This window comes from Lynx canadensis, chromosome B1, assembly GCF_007474595.2.
Source record: "Lynx canadensis isolate LIC74 chromosome B1, mLynCan4.pri.v2, whole genome shotgun sequence".
NCBI classification, from domain to species: domain Eukaryota; kingdom Metazoa; phylum Chordata; class Mammalia; order Carnivora; family Felidae; genus Lynx; species Lynx canadensis.
In genome coordinates this window covers 42,934,100-42,955,932 of record NC_044306.2, presented here as the reverse complement: position 1 = coordinate 42,955,932, position 21,833 = coordinate 42,934,100, and the positions used below count along the sequence as shown (strand labels likewise).

General features: G+C 35.3%; 1 pseudogene; it reads right to left on the bottom strand.

Annotated features, from left to right (window-relative positions):
• Positions 1 to 18,258: 18,258 nt before the first annotated feature.
• LOC115511987 lies at positions 18,259 to 19,160 on the bottom strand (annotated as a pseudogene).
• Positions 19,161 to 21,833: the final 2,673 nt, after the last annotated feature.

Here is a 21,833-nt window from a genome sequence, read left to right as displayed (position 1 = left end):
AGACAAAGCAATGGAACTCATCCAGACAGAACAGCAAAAAGAAAAAAAGAACTTTAAAAAATGAAAAAAACAAACAAACAAACTAAAGAGACCTTTGGAACAACATAAAGCAGAATAACAGTTGCATTATTGGTGGCCAGAAAGGGAACAGAGAGACAAAGAGACAGAAACCAATGGAAATTTTTCCTAACCAGGGAAAGAAAGCAGAAATCTAGGTGCAGAAAGCTCATAGAGTTCCAAATAAGATGAACCCAAAGCACTCCACACCAAGGCACATAATTAAAATGACACAGCAATTGCACTACCAGGTGTTTACCCAAAGAATATAAAAATACTAATTCAAAGGGATACATGCACCCCAGTGTTTATAGCAGCATTATTTACAATAGCCAAACTATGGAAACAGCCCATGTGTCCATCAACAGATGAATAAAGATGTGGTAAGTATATACAACTGAATATTATGCAGACATCAAGAATAAAATTTTGTCATTTGCTACAATGTGGATATAGCTAGAGAGTATTATGCTAAAATAAGTCAGAGAAAGATAAATACTATATGATTTCATTCATATGTGGAATTTTAGAAACAAAACAGATGATCATAGGGGGAAAAAGAGAGAGAGAGGCAAAACAAGAAAAAGACGTTTAACTACAGAGAACAGACTGATGGTTATCAGAGGAGAGGTAGGTGGGAAGATGGGTTAGGTGATGAGGATTAAGGAGGGCACTTGTGATGAGTGCTGGGTGTTGTATGTTAGTGTTGAATCACTAAACCAAACACCTGAAACTAATATTACACTGTATGTTAACTGGAACTTAAATAAAAACTTAAAAAAAACAAACAAACAACAAAACTAAAATAAAATGCCAAAAGGTAAAGAGGAGAATCTTTTTAAAAAAATTTTTAAAAGTTTTATTCATCTTTGAGAGACAGAGAGAACGGAGTATGAGAGGGGGTGGGACAGAGAGAGAGGGTGTCACATAATCCAAAGGAGGCTGAGCCCATGTGGCACAGAGCCTGACACGGGGCTCAAACTCATTGACTGCAAGATCATGATCTGAACCGAAGTCGGACACTCAACTGACTGAGTCACCCAGGCGCCCCGGTAAAGAGGAGAATCTTAAAAGCAGCAAGAGAAAAACAAATTGTTATGTACATAGAAAACATCATTCATTAGCCGTCAGCAGATTTCTCAGCAGATGTATTTTTCAGGCCATAAGGAAGTGGCATGACATTCAAAGTGCTGAAAGGAAAAAACTTCCATCCAAAAATATTGTAACCATCAAGATTATCATTCAGAATTGGAGAAATGATAAAGAGTTTTAAAGACAAGCAAAAGCTAAAGGAGTTTGTCATTACTAAACCTTCCTTGCAGGAAATGCTAAGGAGAATTATTTAAACTGAAATAGGAAAACATACAGAAGTAAAAAGGTCACTGCAAAAAAAAAATATAATAAGGGTAGTCAATAAAGCTACTATGAATTTGAATAGATAAAAGTAGTAAAATTAACTAAAGCTTCAATACTTAGTTAAGGGATACATATAATAAGAAGATGTAAAATGTGACATCAAAAACATAAAATATGTACAAAATACAGCATTTGTGCTTGACAAAAATGCTCAACAAGTAGGAATAGATGGAACATACCTCAACATCAAAAAGGCCAAATATAAAAGACCTGCAGCTAATATCATTGTCAGTGGAGAAAAACTTAGAGCCTTTGCCTTAAGGTCAGTCACAGACAAGGATGCCCAGTTTCATCATTGCTATTTAAAATAGTACTGGAAGTCTTAGCCTCAGCAATCAGACAACAAGAAGAAATAAAGAAATAAAAGGCATCCAAATTATCAAGGAAGAAGTCAAAATTTCAGTATTCACAGATGATATAACACACTATGTAGAAACCCCCCGCCCAAAAAAATTGCTTAAACTAATATATGAATTCCAGGATATAAAATGAATGTACAGAATTTGATTGTATTTCTATACACCAATAATGAAGCAGCAGAAAAAGAAATCAAGGAATTGATCACACTTACAATTACACCAAAACAATTAGATACCTAGGGAAAAAAATGTAACCAAAGAGGTGAAAGGTTTGTACTCTAAAAACTATAGAACACTTATAAAATAAATTGAGGAGAATACAAAGAAATGGAAAAGCATTCCATGCCCATGGATTGGAAGAACAAACATTGTTAAATGTTTCTTCTACTCAAAGCAATCTACACATTTAATGCAATCCCTATCAAAATATCACCAGCATTTTTGCATAACTATAAGAAACAATTCTAAAATTTGTATGGAACCACAAAAGACTCTGAGTAGCCAAAGAAAAACAAAACTGGAGGCATCACAATTCCAGATTTCAACCTATATTACAAAGCTGTAGTCATCAAGACAGTATTATACTGGCACAAAAGCAGACATATAGATCAATGTAATGGCATAGAAAACCCATAAATTGACCCACAGCTATACAGTCAACTGATATTTGACAAAGCAGGAAATAATATCCAATGGAAAAAAAAGTCTCTTCAACAAATGGTGTTGGGAAAACTGGATGGTAACATGCAGAAGAATGAAATTGGACCATTTTCTTACAACATACACAAAAATAAATTCAAAATGGATAAAAGACCTAAATGTGAGACAAGAAACCATCAAAACCTTAGAGAACACAGGTAGCAACCTCTTTGACCTCAGCCAGAGCAATTTCTTACTAGACACACCATAGGAGGCAAGGGAAATGAAAGCGAAAGTGAACTACTGACTTCATCAAGATAGAAAGTTTCTCCATAGCAAAGGAAACAATCAACGAAGCTAAAATGCAGCTTACAGAAGGGAAAAGATATTTTCAAAGAACATGTCTGATCAAAGGTTAGTATCCAAAACCTATAAAGAACTTATCAAACTCAACACCCAAAAAACAAATACCCCAGTTAAGAAATGAAGATATGAATAGACACTTCTCCAAAGAAGATATCCAAATGGCTAACAGACACTAGAAAAGATGCTCGACATCACATATCATTAGGGAAATAGTAATGAAAACCACAATGAGATATCACCTCACACCTGTCAGAATGGCTAAAATTGGCAACACAAGAAACCACAGGTGTTGGTGAGGATACAGAAAAAGGGGAACCCTCTTATACTCTTGGGAATGCAACCTGGTGTAGTCATCCTGAAGAACAGCATGGGGATTCCTCAAAAAGTTAAAAATAGAACTATCCTACCATCCAGCAATTGCACTGTAGGTATTTGCCCAAAAGGTAAAAATTACAGATTTCAACGCATATAGCTCCGTTATCAAAAATAGCCAAGCTATGGAGAGAGCCCAAATGTCCATCAACTGATGAATGGATAAAGAAGTGGTATATATGATGGAATATTGCCCAGCCATCAAAAAGAATGAAATCTTGCCATTTGTAATGACATGGATGGAGCTAGAGTATATTATGCTAAATTAAATTAGTCAGAGAAAGACAAATACCAATAATTTCACTCATATGTGGAAATAAAGTAACAAAACATATGAACATATGGGGGGGTAGAAAGAGGGAAACAAACTATGTGAGACTCTTAAAGTTATAGAATAAACTGAGGGTTGATGGAGGGAGGTGGGTCGGGGATGGGCTGGATGGGTAATGGGTATTAAGGAGGGCACTTGTTATGATGAACACTGAGTGTTGTATGTAATTGATAAATCACTGAATTCTACTCTCGAAACCATTATTGCACTCACTGTATGTCAACTCACTAGAATTTAATTAAAAATTTGAAAGAAAAAAACATAAAATATGGGGAGCAAAATTTAGTTTTGGAATGTATTCAGATTTAAGCTGCTATACATTGGAGGATAGATGTAAAACTCATGGTTACCACAAGACAAAAATTTATAGTAAATACACAAAGAAAATGAGAAAGAAATGTAAACATAACACTTAAGAAATTCATCAAAACACAGAGGCAAGAAAAGAGGAAGAAAAGACACAAGCTACAATAACAGCCAGAAAACAATGAACAAAATGGAAATAAGCACATATGCATCAATATTTACTTTATTTGTAAGTGGACTAAATATTTAATCAAAACAGAGAGTGGCTGAATGGATAAAATAACAAAACACATCTATATATTGCCTATGTGGCACTTACTTCAGAAGCAAGGACACATGCATACTGAAAATGAAGGAATAGAAAAAGACAGCTCATGCAAATGGAAACAAGAAGAAAGTTGGTATAGCTACATTCATATCAGACAAATAGACTTTTGTTATTTTTTAAATTTTAGTTCCAGTGTTGTTAACATACAGTGTTATATTAGTTTCATTTGTACAACATAGTGATTCAACAGTACCATATATTACTCAGTGCTCATCAAGATAAGTATAAGACAAATAGACTGTTAAACAAAGACTACTAATAAAAGACAAAAAGAGACACTATATAATGACAAAAGTGTCAATCAAGCAAGAAGACATATAAACATATATGCACCCAATATGCACCAAAAAAACATGAAGCAAGTGTTAATAGAACTAAAAGGAGAAATTGACAGAAATACAATAAGAGTATGACACTTTAACATCCCACTAAAATCAATGAATAGATCAAGACAAAGAATAAAAAAGGAAACTTTAGCATTAAACATTATATAGACCAGATGGACTTAATAGATACATAGAGAATATTCCATCCAAAAGGAGAATAAACATTTTTCTCAAGTGCATATGCAATATTCTTTAGGATAGATCACGCGTTATGCCATGAAATAAGACTCAATAAAGTCAAGAAGATTGAAATCATATTAAGCATCTGTTCTGGTCATAATGGTATGAAACTAGAAATCAATCACAAGAAGAAAACTGGAAAAAATCACAAATACATGGAGATTAAACAACATGATACTTTAAAATTTAAAAAATCCCAATAAACAAATAATTACAGAAATACTGCTTACCAAAATGTATGGGACGGTGCAAAAACAGTTATAAGAGGGAAGTTTATAGCAATACAGGCTACCATAAGAAACAAGAGAAATCTCAAACAATTTAGCTTTACACATAAAGGAACTAGAAAAAGAAGAACAAATGAAGGCTGAAGTTAGTAGAAGGAAGGAAATAATAGAGATCAGAGCTGAAATAAATGAGCTAGAGACTAAAATGACAATAGAAAATATTAATCAAACTAAGAGCCAGTTCTTTGGAAAGATAAACAAAATTGGCTAATATTCAGTTAGACTCACCAAGAAAAAAAGAGCGTTCTTGTGTAGATGAAATCAGATATGAAAGAGAAGTTACAATTCCTATCACAGAAATACAAAGGATCATAAGAGACTACTAGGAGCAATTTTACACCAATATATTGGACAGCCTAGAGAAAATGTATAAATTCTTAGAAACTTATAATCTGTCAACAGTGAATCATAAATAAATAGAAAATCTGAGTATCAATTACAAGTAAGAAATTTGTTCAGTTAAAAAAAAATACCATCAGCAAACAGAAGTTCAGGACCAAACATCTTCACTGGTAAATTCTACCAAGCATTCAAAGAAGATTTAATACCTATCCTTTTGAAACTCTTCCAAAATTGTATAGGAAACACTTCCAAATTCAGTTTATAAGGCCAAAATTATCCTGATCCTAAAACCCGACAAAAACACAAGAAGAGAAATTTGTGGGTCAATAGCCCTGATGAACATAGGTGCAAAAATCCTCAATAAAATGTTGGCAAACTGAATTCAACAAAACATTAAAAGGATTATATAACATGATCAAAGTGGGATTTATTCCAGTGATGTAGGGATGGTTCACCATCAGCAAATCAGTTAGCATGATATACCAAATTAACAAAAGAAAAATAATATAATCATCTTAATAGATGCAGAAAAAGAATTTGATAAAATTCATCATTCATTAATGATAAATAAAACTCCCAACAGAGTATCTATAGACGGTACATACTTCAACTTAATGAATTTCATATATTACAAACCTACAGCTAATACACTCAATGATGAAAAGCTGAAAGTTTTACCTCTAAGATCAAGAACAAGACAAGAATGCACACTCTCCCCACTTTCAGTCAACACAGTTTTGGAAGTCCTAGCCACGGCAATTAGATAACAAAAAACAAAAGACATTCAAAGTGGAAAAGAAGAAGTAAAACTATTTGTAGATGACATGATATTATATATAGAAAATCCTAAAGACTCCACTACAAAACTGTTAGAACTAATAAAGGAATTCAGTAAGGTTACTGGATAAAAAAAACCAACATAAAAAACCTGTTGCATTTCTACATGCAACTATCGGAAAGAGAAATTTAAAAATCCCATTGACAATTGCATCAGAAAGAATAAAATACCTAGGGATAAATTTAATCAAGGAGGTGAAAGTCATATACATTAAAAACTACAGTTTCGCTGATAAATGAAATTGAAGACACAAATAAATGGAAAGATATTCAGGGCTCATGCAGTAGAATAATTAATATTGTTAAAATATCAATACTGCCCAAAGCAATCTGTAGATTAAATTCAATCCCTATCAAAACTCCAAAGGCATTCATCACCAAAATGGAAACAAAAACAACTCTAAAATTTGTATGGAACCACAAATGACACTGAACAGACAAAGCAATTCTAAAAAAGAAGGACAAGGCTGGAGATACCACGTTTTCTATTTTCAAACTAGACTAAAGAGCTACCACAACTAAAACAGTGTGGTACTGGAATCAAAATAGGCGTATAAACCAATGGAACAGCATAGGGAGCTCAGAAATACAACCAGGTATATGTTGTCAATTAATTTACAAAGGAGACAAAAATGTAAAATAGGAAAGTACAGTGTCTTCAAGAAGATATTGGGAAAACTGGACAGCTACATGAAAAAGAATAAAACTGGACTGCCATCTTAACATGCATAAGGATTAAATCAAAATATATTAAAGACTTGAATGTAATATTTGAAACCATAAAATTTCTAGAAGGAAACATAGGTGGTAAGCTCCTTGACACAGTCTTAAAGATTTTACTTGGAATCTGACATCAAAGGAAAGAGAAAGAAAAGTAAAAATGAACATGGGACTACATAAAACTAAAAAGGTTTTGCACAGTGAAAACAAAAATGCAACCTATTGTAAAAACATATTTTCAAATCATATATACAATAAAGGGCTCATATCCAAAATATATAAAGAATTCATGCAACACAATAACAGAAAAACAATCCAATTAAAGAATGAACAAAGGATTGAAGACATTTTTCCAAAAAAGATATACAAATAGCCAAAGGGGACATGAAAAGAGGCTCAACATCACTACTCATCAGAGAAATACAAATCAAGACTACAATGAGGCATCACCTTACAATTGTCAGAATGGCTAGAATCAAAAAGACAAGAAATAACGAGTGCTGGTGAAGCTGTGGGGAAAAGGGATATCTTGTGCACTGTTGGGAATATAAATTGGTGTATCCCTTATGAAAAATAGTATGGAGTTTCCTCAAAATATTAAAAAATAGAACAACCATATGATCCATCAATTCCACTACTGGATAGCTATCTGAAGAAAATAAAAAACTTTAATTCAAAAACATATGTGCAGCCTTCTGTTCACTGCAGCATTATTAACAATACCCAAGATATGGAAGCAACCCAAATGTCCTACCATAAATGAGTGGATAAAGAAGATGTGGTATATATATATATATATATATACAATGAAATACTAGTTAACCACAAAAAAAGAACGAAATCTTGATATTTGTGATAACATGGATGAAAGTTAAGGGTATCATGCAAGTGAAACAATTCAGAGATAGAAAGACAAATACCATATGATTTCATCTGTATATGGAATCTAAAAACAACAACAACAACTAAAAACAAAACAAAAAACCCGAAACAATCAAAATAAAACTCAGACTTACAGTCACAGAACAGATTGGCCATTGTCAGAGGAGAAGGGATTGAGTAGAGCAAAAGAGATGAAGGAGATTAAAAAGTACAAGCATAGAGGTATGAAATAAGTCTTAGGGATATAATACACAGCACGAGGAATATAGTAAAAAATGTATTAACACTGTAGGTGACAGATGATAACTAGACTTATTGTGGTGATTATTTCACAATGTGTACAATGTCTAATTATTATGTTGTACACCTGAAACTAAGAAAAAATTTATGTCAAGTATACCTCAATAAAAATAAATGAACATAAAGCATAAAATAAAATAAAAGAATTGGCTAATTGATTCACCTTTTCAAGGTTTCATTTTATTTTTAATTAAGCAAGTAAGTTTGTTATTTACATTTAGCATACTGATGCATAATTGCTGCTTTAAATCTTAGTTGCCTTATATTTTCTGGAATGTGTGCACTTGTATTTCCAAATTGACTAATAGCCTCTGAGCCATTTTTGTTCTCCCTTTATTTTATGACTATATGAGTACAAATGCTCATATGTATGTGTATATGCGTATGGACATAAACTTGTACACCACTATAACTATGTTTCCCTGGTATAGACTTAATTTGGTTCTTTCAAACTTCTCATACTTATACTTTGACCATACATATAAAAAAATGGTTTAGCAGGAAACATTGAAAACTCAGAATTTTATGACTAAAAGTTGTTAGAATTCAGAGATATAGTAAAAAAAAAAATCACCTGTCAGTTTAGTGGAATGTGTGCTTACATATATATTTTTTCAAATAAGGATCATTAACAAGTTGTAACTTCCAAAAAGCAAAGTTATTGGATAACCAAGGCCTAGTTTAATTATCTTTTCAATATTGTATGGGAAGTAAGTTGCAGCACCAGGTTCAAATCCATTCAATATACTGTGATAGTAATCATGGAATATAGTATTTGATAATTATGTAATTTAACACAGCTAAATAGAAATGAACATATTTTGTTACCATTTGTGCCCCACAAACAGTGCCATCAGCAATATAGGAATAATCTCTTTCATCTGATTTCACTGATGACCCAGTGGCTATAGATATGCATACATGCCCTTGAATGTATGAATAAACTGCAGGTTGAACATCATTTTTATAAGTATTCTTATGTGGCCAAACACAAGCTAATTTTCCACAGAGAACATCCCTGAAATGAAAAGCAGAAAATTCCTTATCATTTTTTCTTTAAATGATATCATGTTCCAAATAAATATTGTATTACATGATTGACAACATAAGTATTATTTAATTGATGGTATAAAAATTTTCCAGAAAAAAATGACAAGAAAACATTATCCTTTGGTGCCCACCAACTGAATGCATTCTTATTGATTAGCACTGGAACCGAATTGAATACTGTATGCTGAACACAAATTTGCAGTCATGACTTCATTTCCTATATCAGAACTCAACTTTTTGTCTAGCTTCCAGTTGACCTAGAGCACTTATCATATTTTACCATATTCTTTAGGAAAATTCATCACCTGCCTCCACTTTGATATAGCTTAGCCAGTCTGGTCATTGGTTACCCAACATTTCCTGAAAGCAGCTGATTGCATTTATTAACTCTATGTATGTACCTTTTGAACCCCTTCTGTTTATTTCCATCATCCCTGGTATGAACCTTAGTCAATACATCTCTATAGTATACAGACTCTTCATGCTAATTCTTCCAGTAGTTCTGGACTTCTCTCTTGAGAATTAAGGAACTTTGAGATCCCTTTGTGCCACAAGCATTCCAAACATTATCCCATGAACAGTTTATTTAGCCAGACGTACTCATGACCCAGTATGGAATACACTGCAGGTGTACGACCTGTCAAGATGCCAAATACTACGTTGTATGTGCTTGCTGTTATCAGACAAATTGCAAAAATAAAAGAGGCTTGAGCCAGGAGACCAGTGCTTTGCCTCCTGGAGAGTAACCTATCCCTGAGTAGACTACTGGCTTCTCTAAGACTTACAATATCCCTAGACTATGCCCTAAAAAGTAATCTATGTCACTTCTTGCTCTTGGAATCACTCAAATCTATCATTTCTCATTTTCAATGGAAACAACTACTCTTAACTTTGATATAATCTTGCCAAGCATGCCATTAGTATTTCTTCAAAAGTGTTCCCTTAGAAAATTTTATTCATTTTTCCTGAAAGACCATGTTGGGTTCTTTAATATAATAGGGATTAGTTTCATGGTACGAGGTGAAGATTCAAGTGAAGTTGAGAGCCAAAATCTAAATCTCTTTTCAAGCTTTTCTCCTTTCCAGCCTAGTGTGTCTATCTTAGATGTAGATACTTCTTTTGATTGTGGTTCCACTCTCTTTCCATGGAATATATCTTAAACCAGCTTTGCACATAGTAGGTCTCTTTCTAGTTTGGCCATTGAGTACAGACACTTCCTCCACAATCTATTCTCTCAAAATTTGCATTTATGGCTGAATTCTTGGAACTAACAGGCTCTTCTTTTCTGGAAAGGAATCACAGTTGTCTTAGCACAGATGAATTGTGCTAATAAATTCCAGTCTCATCTAGTGATTTTATTTCAGGAAAATATACGTATTATAATTTCAGATGAAATATGGATAAGTCATGCTTGCTAGAGTTTCACAGTTTCTTCCATCTTTTTTGTCCATATTTTCACAAATAATCTTACTTAGATGAAGTGCAGCCAACATGCCTTCTTGTCAACAGGGAAAGAGATTTAAGCATGTCTGTTTACCACCACCTCCTATTTTTGTTGGCATCCACTGTGGTGTAACTCAGCCTGATCACTGCTGCTCTGTAATGGTATTTAACATGGTGTGACTCATAATATCTTGTCTTTTAGAGATTATACAGGGTCTCCTTCTGAGATCTCCCCTCATCAGTATTCACTTTGTGATCCCAGACATAGTCTTTTAATTCTGCACCTTCTACATGTCATACTTTGAAGAGAGACAGGGCCTAAAGTTGCGTGGTCGACTTTCTCACACCATTTACAAAAATAAACTCAAAATGGATAAAGGACCTAAATGTGAGACAGGAAACCATCAGAACCTTAGAGGAGAAAGCAGGAAAAGATCTCTCTGACCTCAGCCGTAGCAATCTCTTACTCGACACATCCCCAAAGGCAAGGGAATTAAAAGCAAAAGTGAATTACTGGGACCTTATGAAGATAAAAAGCTTCTGCACAGCAAAGGAAACAACCAACAAAACTAAAAGGCAACCAATGGAATGGGAAAAGATATTTGCAAATGACATATCGGACAAAGGGCTAGTATCTAAAATCTATAAAGAGCTCACCAAACGCCACACCCGAAAAACAAATAACCCAGTGAAGAAATGGGCAGAAAACATGAATAGACACTTCTCTAAAGAAGACATCCAGATGGCCAACAGGCACATGAAAAGATGTTCAGCGTCGCTCCTTATCAGGGAAATACAAATCAAAACCACACTCAGGTATCACCTCACGCCAGTCAGAGTGGCCAAAATGAACAAATCAGGAGACTATAGATGCTGGAGAGGATGTGGAGAAACGGGAACCCTCTTGCACTGTTGGTGGGAATGCAAATTGGTGCAGCCGCTCTGGAAAGCAGTGTGGAGGTTCCTCAGAAAATTAAAAATAGACCTACCCTATGACCCAGCAATAGCACTGCTAGGAATTTATCCAAGGGATACAGGAGTGCTGATGCATAGGGGCACTTGTACCCCAATGTTCATAGCAGCACTCTCAACAATAGCCAAATTATGGAAAGAGCCTAAATGTCCATCAACTGATGAATGGATAAAGAAATTGTGGTATATATACACAATGGAATACTATGTGGCAATGAGAAAAAATGAAATATGGCCTTTTGTAGCAACGTGGATGGAACTGGAGAGTGTAATGCTAAGTGAAATAAGCCATACAGAGAAAGACAGATACCATATGGTTTCACTCTTATGTGGATCCTGAGAAACTTAACAGGAACCCATGGGGGAGGGGAAGGAAAAAAAAAAAAAAGAGGTTAGAGTGGGAGAGAGCCAAAGCATAAGAGACTGTTAAAAACTGAGAACAAACTGAGGGTTGATGGGGGGTGGGAGGGAGGGGAGGGTGGGTGATGGGTATTGAGGAGGGCACCTTTTGGGATGAGCACTGGGTGTTGTATGGAAACCAATTTGTCAATAAATTTCATATATAAAAAAAAATAAATAAATAAAGTTGCGTGGTCGAGAGACTTACAAAGCAGGGGGCTAAGACTCTCCAGGAGGCGAAGCACTGGTCTCCTGGCTCAAGCCTCTTTTATTTTTGCAATTTGTCTGATAACAGCAAGCACATACAAGATAGTATTTGTCATCTTGACAGGTCGTGCACCTGCAGTGTATTCCATACTGGGTCATGAGTACATCTGGCACCAGATAAAACATTCTTATCCCTGGCCTGGTGCCCGTTTTATGTCCTTCTGGAGAGAACATGCAGTCCCAGTGGTTTTCCGCCTGGGAATGGAACTGCTTTCACTTCCTTGCTGCTCCGTCCCTTTCCTTCCGAACATTCTTACGGTGCCTCCGGCTTCTTGTTCTCCAACAATACTTATTCTATAGTAAACTCATGTGGATGCAAAGTGGTGGATACTATCCTAGTCCCACCCAACTAGACACTTTCTTCAGATACTTATAATCTTCATAATGGAACCAAGTCTTTTTATAAGTATGCTGAGTGTGGTGCTTACCAAAGGATTTCACATTTTTTTTCTAACTGCGTCTTTGGAGGTTAAGGAAAATCCTGCTTCTCCTTGGATCACATGACCCTATCTTAATGTTTTTTATATTTTCTCTTTTCATATTAGTTCTTGAATTTGGATCTATTTTTAAGCCACTTTAAGTTATAATTAACACCTACCAAGCTATACATATTTAATGTACACAACGTGTGTACATTTGGGGATAAGCACATACTCAATGAGTCCATCAGCACCATCAAGGACATAAACATATCCATCACTTCCTAAAGTCTCCTCCTGCCTATGTATATAATAATAATATTAATAATAATATAAATAATTTATTATATTATTTTAAAATATTTTGTGGCAAGAATGCTTATTATATGTACTACCACTTAGCAAATTTTAAGTATACAATACCATATTTTTAGTTATAGTAACTATGTTGTGTAGTATGTCTCCAGACTTATTTATGTTACTATACTTTTTCAGTTTTATTGGGGGTATAATTGACTAATAAAATTGTAAGACAGTTAAAGTGTGCAAAGTGGTGATTTGATATGTGTATATATTGTGAAAGAATTCTCCCCATTGACTTAATTAGCGCATTCATCATTTCATATGTTTATCCTTTTTGTATGTATCTGAGAACATTTAAGTTCTACTCTCTTAGCAAATTTCAATTATACAATACAATGTTATTAACTGTGGTCACCATATTACATTAGATACTTGGATCTGTATTCATCTTAAAACTGAAAACTTGGTACCCTTTTACTAACATTTCTGTATTTCTCACTTGCAACTATTTTTATACTCTGTTTTTATGAGTTTAACTTTTTTCTTATTCCACAAATAAGTGATACGGTTTAGTATGTGTCTTTCTTTGTCTGGCTCATGTCACTCAGCATAGAGCTGGTCAGGTGCATCCAAGTTGCCACAAATGACAGGATTTTTTTCTTTTTTAAAGCTTAACAATATTCCATTGGATACATAGCACTTTTTTGATCCATTTATCTATTGCTGGACATGTAGCTTGTTTTCATATCTTGCTTGTTGTGAATAGTGCTATAATTAAATATCCTCAAGATACTGATCTAATTTCTTTTGGCTATTCAGCTATATGTGAGATTGCTAGAACATGTGATGGTCCTATTTTTAATTTCCTGAGGAAACTCCAAACTATTTTTCATACTGGCTGTACCAGTTTACATTGCCATAAACACTATATGAGGGCTCCCTTTTCTCCACATCTTTGCCAGCATTTGTTATCTATTATCTTTTTATAATAGCCACCCTAACAGATATGATTTGGTATCTTATGGTTTTGATATGCATTTCCTTGATGATTCGTGATGCTGAGCACCTTCTCATATACCTGTTGGCCATGTGTATATGACCCTTGGATAAATGTCTGTTCAAGTCCAATAAAAAATATTTTCTTGCTATTGAGTTGTAAGATTTCTTGTGTATTTTAGATAATACCACTTAATTGATATTTGGCTTGGAATGGTTTCCCATTCCATAGTTTGTATGTTCATTTTGTGGATGGTTTCATTTGCTAACTTGAGGCCTTTTAGTTTTGTTGTACTTCTACTTGTATAATTTTTCCTTTGCTGCCTTTGCTTTCAGTGACAGTAAAAAATCATTACCAAGACCACTGTCAAGGAAATTATTGTGTCCATTTTCCTCTAGGAATTTTACAGTTTGAGATGTTACATTCAAGTGTACTTTAGTTGACTTTGGTTTATGGTGTGAGATAGATGTCAGTTTTATTTCTTTCCCTGTAGCAATCTCATATTTCAAACATGATTTATTGAAGAGACTATCATTTACCATTGTATAATCTTGGTCTTTTTGTCAAAAATTAATTGATTGTGTCTGCATGTGCTTATTTTTAGAGTGTATATTCTGTTCCATTAATATTTGCTTGTTTTTATGACAATATTTTATGCCAACTCTTGATCACTGTAGTTTTTTGTTTGTTTTTGTTCTGTCTTTATTGAGGAATAATTGACATATAAAGTTAGATTCAGGTGTACAACTTAATGATTAGATATTTGTATGCACTGCCAAATGATCACCATAATAACATCTGTCACCATACCCAGTTACAATTTTTTCCCTTGTCATGAGGACTTTTAAGATTTAGTCTATTAGCAACTTTCAAATATGCAATATGAATTATTTAACTATAGTCATATGGCAGTTCTTGTTCTTTTATTTTTAACTTTTTTAAATTAAATTTTAGTTAGTTAACATACAGTGCAATATTGGTATCAGGAGTAGAATTCAGTGATTCATCACTTACATACAACATCCAGTGCTCATCATGACAAGTGTACTCCTTAGTACCCATTACCCATCTAGCCCATTTCCCTTCCACCTCCCTCTGTCTATCCATAGTTTGTTCACTATCATTTAGAGTTTCTTGTTGTTTGTTTCCTTCTCTTCTCTTCACCCCAATACCCATATGTTCATCTGTTTTGTTTCTTAAATTCCACATATGAATTAAATCATATGGTATTCCTCTTTCTCTGGTTGACTTATTTCACCTAGCATAATACATTATGCTCCATCCATGTCATTGCAAATGGCAAGATTTCATTCTTTTTGAAGGCTGAGTAATATCCTATTATATATATATATATATATATATATATATATATATATATATAAAATCCTACATATATATGTATGTGTATATATATGTACATATATATACACATATATACATATATATACACATATATATATGGTGTATATATATATATATATATATATATATATACCACATCTTCTTTACCCATTTATCCATTGAGGGAAATTTGGGTTCTCTCCATAGTTTGGCTACTGTTGAACTGATGCTATAAATATTGAGGTGCATGTACCCCTTTGAATCAGTAGTGTAATTGCTGGATCTTAGACTAGTTCTATTTTTAGCTCTTGAGGAACTTTCATACTCTTCTCCAGAGTGGCTGCACCAGTTTGCATTCCCATCAATGGTGCAAGAGGATTCCCCTTTCTCTGCATCCTTGCAAATATATGTGCTTTCTTGTGTTGTTAATTTTAGCCATTCTGACAACACTGAGATAGCATCTCATCATGATTTTGATTTGTATTTCCCTGATGATGAGTGTTGTTGAACATCTTTTCATGTGGCTTCTAGCCATTTGGATGTCTTCTTTGGAAAAGTGTCTATTCATGTCTTCTGCCCATTTCTTAACTGGGTTGTTTGTTTTTTGGGTGTTGAATTTGATAAGTTTTTCATAGATTTTGGATACTAACCCTTTATCAGAAAGGCCATTCCAAAATATATTCTCCCATTCTGTAGGATGCCTTTTAGTTTTGTTGATTGTTTTCTTCACTGTACACAGCTATTTATCTTGAGGAAGTCCCAATAGTTCGTGTTTGCTTTTGTTTCCCTTGCCTTCAGTGATGTGTCTAGTAAAAAGTTGCTATAGCTGAGGTCAAAGGGGTTGCTTCCTGTGCCTAGGATTTTGATGGTTACCATTCTCACATTTAGGTGATTCATACATTTTGAATTTATTTTTGTGTATGGTGTAAGTAGTGGTCCAGTTTCATTCTTCTGCATGTTGCTGTCAAGTTTTCTTAACACATTTGAAAAGACTGTCTTCCATTGGACATTCTTTCCTGCTTTGTCAAAGATTCATTGACAGTATAGTTTTGGGTCAATTTTTTGGGTTTCCATTCTGTTCCATTGATCTATGTGTGTGTTTTGTGTCGGTACCATACTGTCGTTAAAACTACAGTTTTGTAATATAGCTTGAAATCCGGAATTGCGATGTGTCCAGTTTTGTTTTTTTTTCAGAATTGGGTTGGCTATTCGGTGTCTTTTGTGGTTCCACACAAAGTTTAGAATTGTCTGTTCTAGCTCCATGAAAAATGCTGGTGGTGTTTTGATAGGGATTTCTTTAAATGTGTAGATTGCTTTGAGTAGTATAGACATTTTAACAATGTTTGTTCTTCATATCTGTGAGTATGGAATGCCTTTCCATTTCTTTGGTCCCCTTCAATTTATTTTATATGTGCTCTATAGTTTTCAGAATATACTTCTTGTACCTTTTAGTTAGGTTTATTTCTAGGTATCCTATTGTTTTTGGTGCGGTTGCAGATGGAATTGATTCTGTGACTTCTTTTTCTGCTGCTTCATTATTAGTGTATAGAAATGCAACCAAATTCTGTATGTTGCTTTTATGACCTGTGACTTCCCTGTATTAGCTCTAGCAATTTTTGGGTGGAGTTTTTCAGGTTTTCTACATAGAGTATTATGTCATCTACAAATAGTGAAAGTTTTACTTCTTTCTTGCTGATTTGGATGCCTTCTATTTTTGTTGTTGTTGTCTGATTGCTGAGGTTAAGACTTCTAGTACCATGTTAAATAATAACAGTAAAAGTGGATATCCTTGTCTTGTTCCTGACTGTAGGGTAAAGGTTTTCAGTTTTTCCCCATTGAAGATGATATTAGCTGTGGGTCTATCATATGTGCCCTTTATAATGTTGAGGTATGTTCCTTCTATCCCTATTTCTCGAGTGTTTTTATAATGAATGGATGGTGTATTTTGTCATATGCTTTTTCTGCATCTATTGAGATCATATGGTTCTTATCCTTTCTTTTATCAGTGTGGTATATCATGTTGATTGATTTGCAATTATTAAACCAGCCCTACAGCCCAGGAATAAATCCTGCTTGGTCATGGTGAATAGTTTTTTTTAATGTACTTTTGAAGTCGATTTGCTAATATCTTGTTGAAAATTTTTGCATCCATGTTCATCAGGGATATTGGCTTGTAGTCTCCTTTTTAGTGGGGTCTTTGGTTTTGGAATCAAGGTAATGTTGGCTTAATAGAATGACTTTAGAAGATTTCTTTCTAATTTTGGAACAGCTGGAAGAGAATAAGTATTAACTCTTCTTTTAATGTGTGGTAGAATTTCCCTGGGAAGCCAACTGGCCCAGGACTCTTGTTTGTTGGGAGATTCTTGATTACTGATTACATTTCTTTGCTGGTTCTGGGTCTCTTCAAATTTTCTATCTCTTCCTGTTTCAGTTTTTGTAGGTTGTCAGTTTCTAGGAATTTGCTCATTTCTTCTAGATTGCCCAGTTTGTTGGCGTATAATTTTTCATCATATTCTCTTATAATTATTTGTATTTCTGTGATGTTGGTTTTGATCTCTCCTCTTTCATTTGTGATTTTATCTATTTGGGTCTTTTCTCTTTACTCTTTTATAAATCTGGCTAGGGGGTTATCAATTTTGTAAATTCTTTCAAAGAACCAGCTCTTAGTTTCATTGATCTGTTCTGCTGTTTTTGTTTGTTTGTTTCTGTATCATTTATTCCTGCTCTAATCTTTATTTTTTCCTTTCTTCTGCTGGCTTTAGGCCTTACTTGCCATTCCTTTTCTTTTTTTTTCTTTTTCTTTTTCACTGTGAAAATGCTTTAATAGTGGCGTCTGTACAGCATGTGACGTCAAGACAAGAAAAAGAGCAAGTGCACACAGAGACATGGCTATCAGAGAACAGATTGTGAGTGAATAAAGAGTTCACACAGCTTCCACGTGCTTTGCTGGGTATCAGCTCTAGACCACCTCTTCCTCTTCCTCCTCCTCAAACTCTCCTTCCTCCTTGGCTGTCGGGTCCTGGTACTGCTGGTATTTGGACACCAGGTCATTCATGTTGCTCTTGGCCTCAGTGAACTCCATCTCATCCATGCCCTTGCCTGTGTACCAGTGCAGGAAGGCCTTAGGCCTGAACATGGCTGTGAGCTGCTCTGAGATGCACTTGGAAGGCCATGCTATTGCCAATGAAGGTGGCCGACATTTTTAGCTCCCGGGGTGGGATGTCACAGACGGCAGTCTTCACGTTGTTGGGGATCCACTCGATGAAGTAGCTACTGTTCTTGTTTTGGACATTCAGCATCTGCTCATCCACCTTTTTCATGGACAAGCGGCCCCTAAACACTGTGGCCAAGGTCAGGTAGCAGCCGTGGCAGGGGTCACAGGCAGCCATCATGTTCTTAGCATCAAACATTTGCTGGGTGAGCTCGGGCACTGTCAGGACTGGTACTGTTGGCTGCCTCTGCTGGTCAGTGGGGTGAAGCTGGGCATGAAGAAATGCAGGTGGAGGAAGGGGACCATGTTGACAGCCAGCTCACACAGGTCAGCTTTAAGCTGGCCAGGAAAGCGCAGGTAGGTGGTGACTCCACTCATGGTGCTGACACCAGGTGGTTGAGGTCCCCATAGGTAGGTGTAGTCAGTTTTAGGGCTCTGAAGCAGATGTCATAGAGGGCCTCATTATCAATGCAATAGGTTTTGTCTGTGTTTTCTACCAGCTGGTGGACCGAGAGGGTGGTGTTATAAGGCTCCACCACCGTGTCTGACACCTTGGGCAAGGGCACCACACTGAATGTGTTCATGATTGTGTCCGGGTACTCCTCCCAGATCTTGCTGATGAGGAGGGTACCCATCCCAGACTGGGTCCCCCCACCCAGGGAGTGGGTCAGCTGAAAGCCCTGCAGGCAGTCATAGCTCTCAGCCTCCTTCCTCACAACATCCAAGGCCTAGTCGACCAGCTCTGCACCTTCCGTGTAGTGCCCCTTTAGGTGTTAAGAGTAGGTTGTGTATTTGGGACCTTTCTTGTTTCTTGAGGTAGGCTGTTGTTGATAATGGCGCTACAAACATTGGGGTGCATGTACCCCTTTGAATCAATTTTTTTGTATCCTTTGGATGAATACTCAGTAGTACAATTGCTGGGTCATAGGATAGTTCTATCTTTAATTTTCTGAGGAACCTCCACACTGTTTTCCAGCATGGCTGCACCAGTTTGCATTCCCACCAACAGTGTAAGAAAGTTTCCCTTTCTCCACATCCTTGCCAACTTCTGTTGTTTCCCGAGTTGTTAATTTTAGCCATTCTGATGGGTGTGAGGTAGTATCTCATTATAGTTTTGATGCATATTTTTCTGATGATGAATAATGTTGAGTATTTTTTCTTCTGTCTTTTAATCATGTGTATGTCTTCTATGGAGAAGACTCTCTTCATGTATGAAATAAAAAGAATATTCTTTTTGTCTTTTGTACACTGACTTTAAGTTTTTGCTTTGTGTTTACCATGAGGTTTACATAAACAGCTTATATTTGTAACAATTTTAAGCTAATGAAAACTCTGAACACATACAAAAGCTCTACATTTTTACACCCCTCCAGCACATTTATATTTTTGATGTTATAGTGTGCAAATTTTTACATTGTTTATAAATTAACAAATTATGGTAGTTATAGTCATTTCAACCCTTTGTCTTTTAATCTTTATACTAGAGTTATGAGTGATTTACCCACTATGATCACCACATTAGAGTGCTCTGAATTTAACTATTTATTTGCTATTTCCTATTGATTTTATTCTTTCATATGTTTTTCTTTTTCTAATTAGTGTCCTTTAATTTTGGCTTAAAGAACCACCTTTAGCATTTCTTGTAAGGCTGGTCTTGTGATGAACTTCAGTTTTTACTTGTCTGGAAAACTCTCTATTATCTCACTCTCTTCTGGCCTGCAGATTTCTGCTCAAAAATCTACATATAGTTTTATGGTGTTCTCTTGTACATATCAAGTTACTTTTGTCTTTCTTTTAAGATTCTCGCCTTGTTTTTAACCTTTGACAATTTAATTTTAATGTATTTTTAAATACATTTTATAAATTTTAATACATTTAAATATATTAATACAAAAATGTAATTTTGCTGTGGGGATTTTAGGTTCATCTTTTAGCTTCTCCCTGGGCTTCCTGTATCTGAATATTTGTTTCCCCCGGGTTAGGGAAATTATCAGTCATTATTATTTTCAATAAGCTTTCTGCCCTTTTCTCACTCTTTTCTCATTCTGATACTCCTATAAAGTGTATAATGCTCTTTTTAATAGTGCCCCATAAGTTCCTTAAATAATCTTGACTTTTTTTCATTTCTTTTATTTTCTTTCTCTTTCTCTTTTTCAATTCAGTCATTGTATTCTTCAGTTTTGTGATTTCTTTGGTACTTTATTATAATTTCCATCTCTTGGTTAAGCCTCTCACTTTGTTCATGCATTGCTCTTCCAACCACAGTACACATCTTTATGACTGTTATTTTTATCTATCAAGTGAATCAGTTATCTCCATTTCATTAAGATCAGTTTCCGGGGATTTTTATTTTGTTCTGAGAAAATACTCATATGTTTATGTTTTCTTGAATTCTGTGTTCGTTTCTATGCATTAGATAAAATAGTCACCCCTCTCCATCTTAACAGAATGGTCTCATTTAGGAGATAAACATCATCAATTAGCTTAGCCTGGCCTTAGTTCCAGTTTGCCTTTCAATCTTTTTTGATTCCCAGAGACACCTTATTTTTCTTAGTGGCTCCCAGTAGTTAAGATGTGCTAAGACCCATCAGTATCATAAAGGGGAGGATTGCATACATCTAGGGGCTCCTAGACTGGAAAACAGCATCTTAAGACAGAAACTGGAAAAGTAGGTAGTTAAGACCCTCTGGGGAAAAACAGGAGATGGACATTTTTGCCTCCTTCCTCTGTGCTAGGCCTGGCTTTATAGCTGCAGAGTTGGGTAAGGGAGGATATTCCTGTGTCTGTTAGGAACTATTTCTTTGTACAGTCTTGTGAGACTTGTGAACAGAAGTCCTATTGGCTATCAGAACTAGGTAGTTTGGGGACCTGTTCTTTGGGCAAAGAGTCAAAATCTGTGGTGCAAGACATCCTTTATAAGCTCCTTCCAGAGATACTAGAGACTTGGAGCTGGCTAGGAAGAGATACTGGGAGACAAAGCTGCCAGCTTCTCTGGTCCCTGAGCAGGATCAAAGCCAGTCCCTTCACAGAAACTTGGTCCTCAGTCAAGATCTTTTACATTATGCAAATGGATTCATTTCAGGTAAAGACTTTGAGACAGGCAATTTTGTCTGCTCCCCCTGCGCTGAGCCCTGTGGTATAGCCTCCTGAGAACTCCTTCTTTGTTTGCAACAGTCTTCTGGGACTTGTGAATAGAAGTTCCTTTGGCTATCAGAACCAGATGATCTGGGGACTTGTCCCTTGGGCAGCAGTGCAAAAGTTGGGGAACAGACTTATGTACACATTCCTTGCAGGGAGATATTAGTGACTTAGAGTGGGCTACA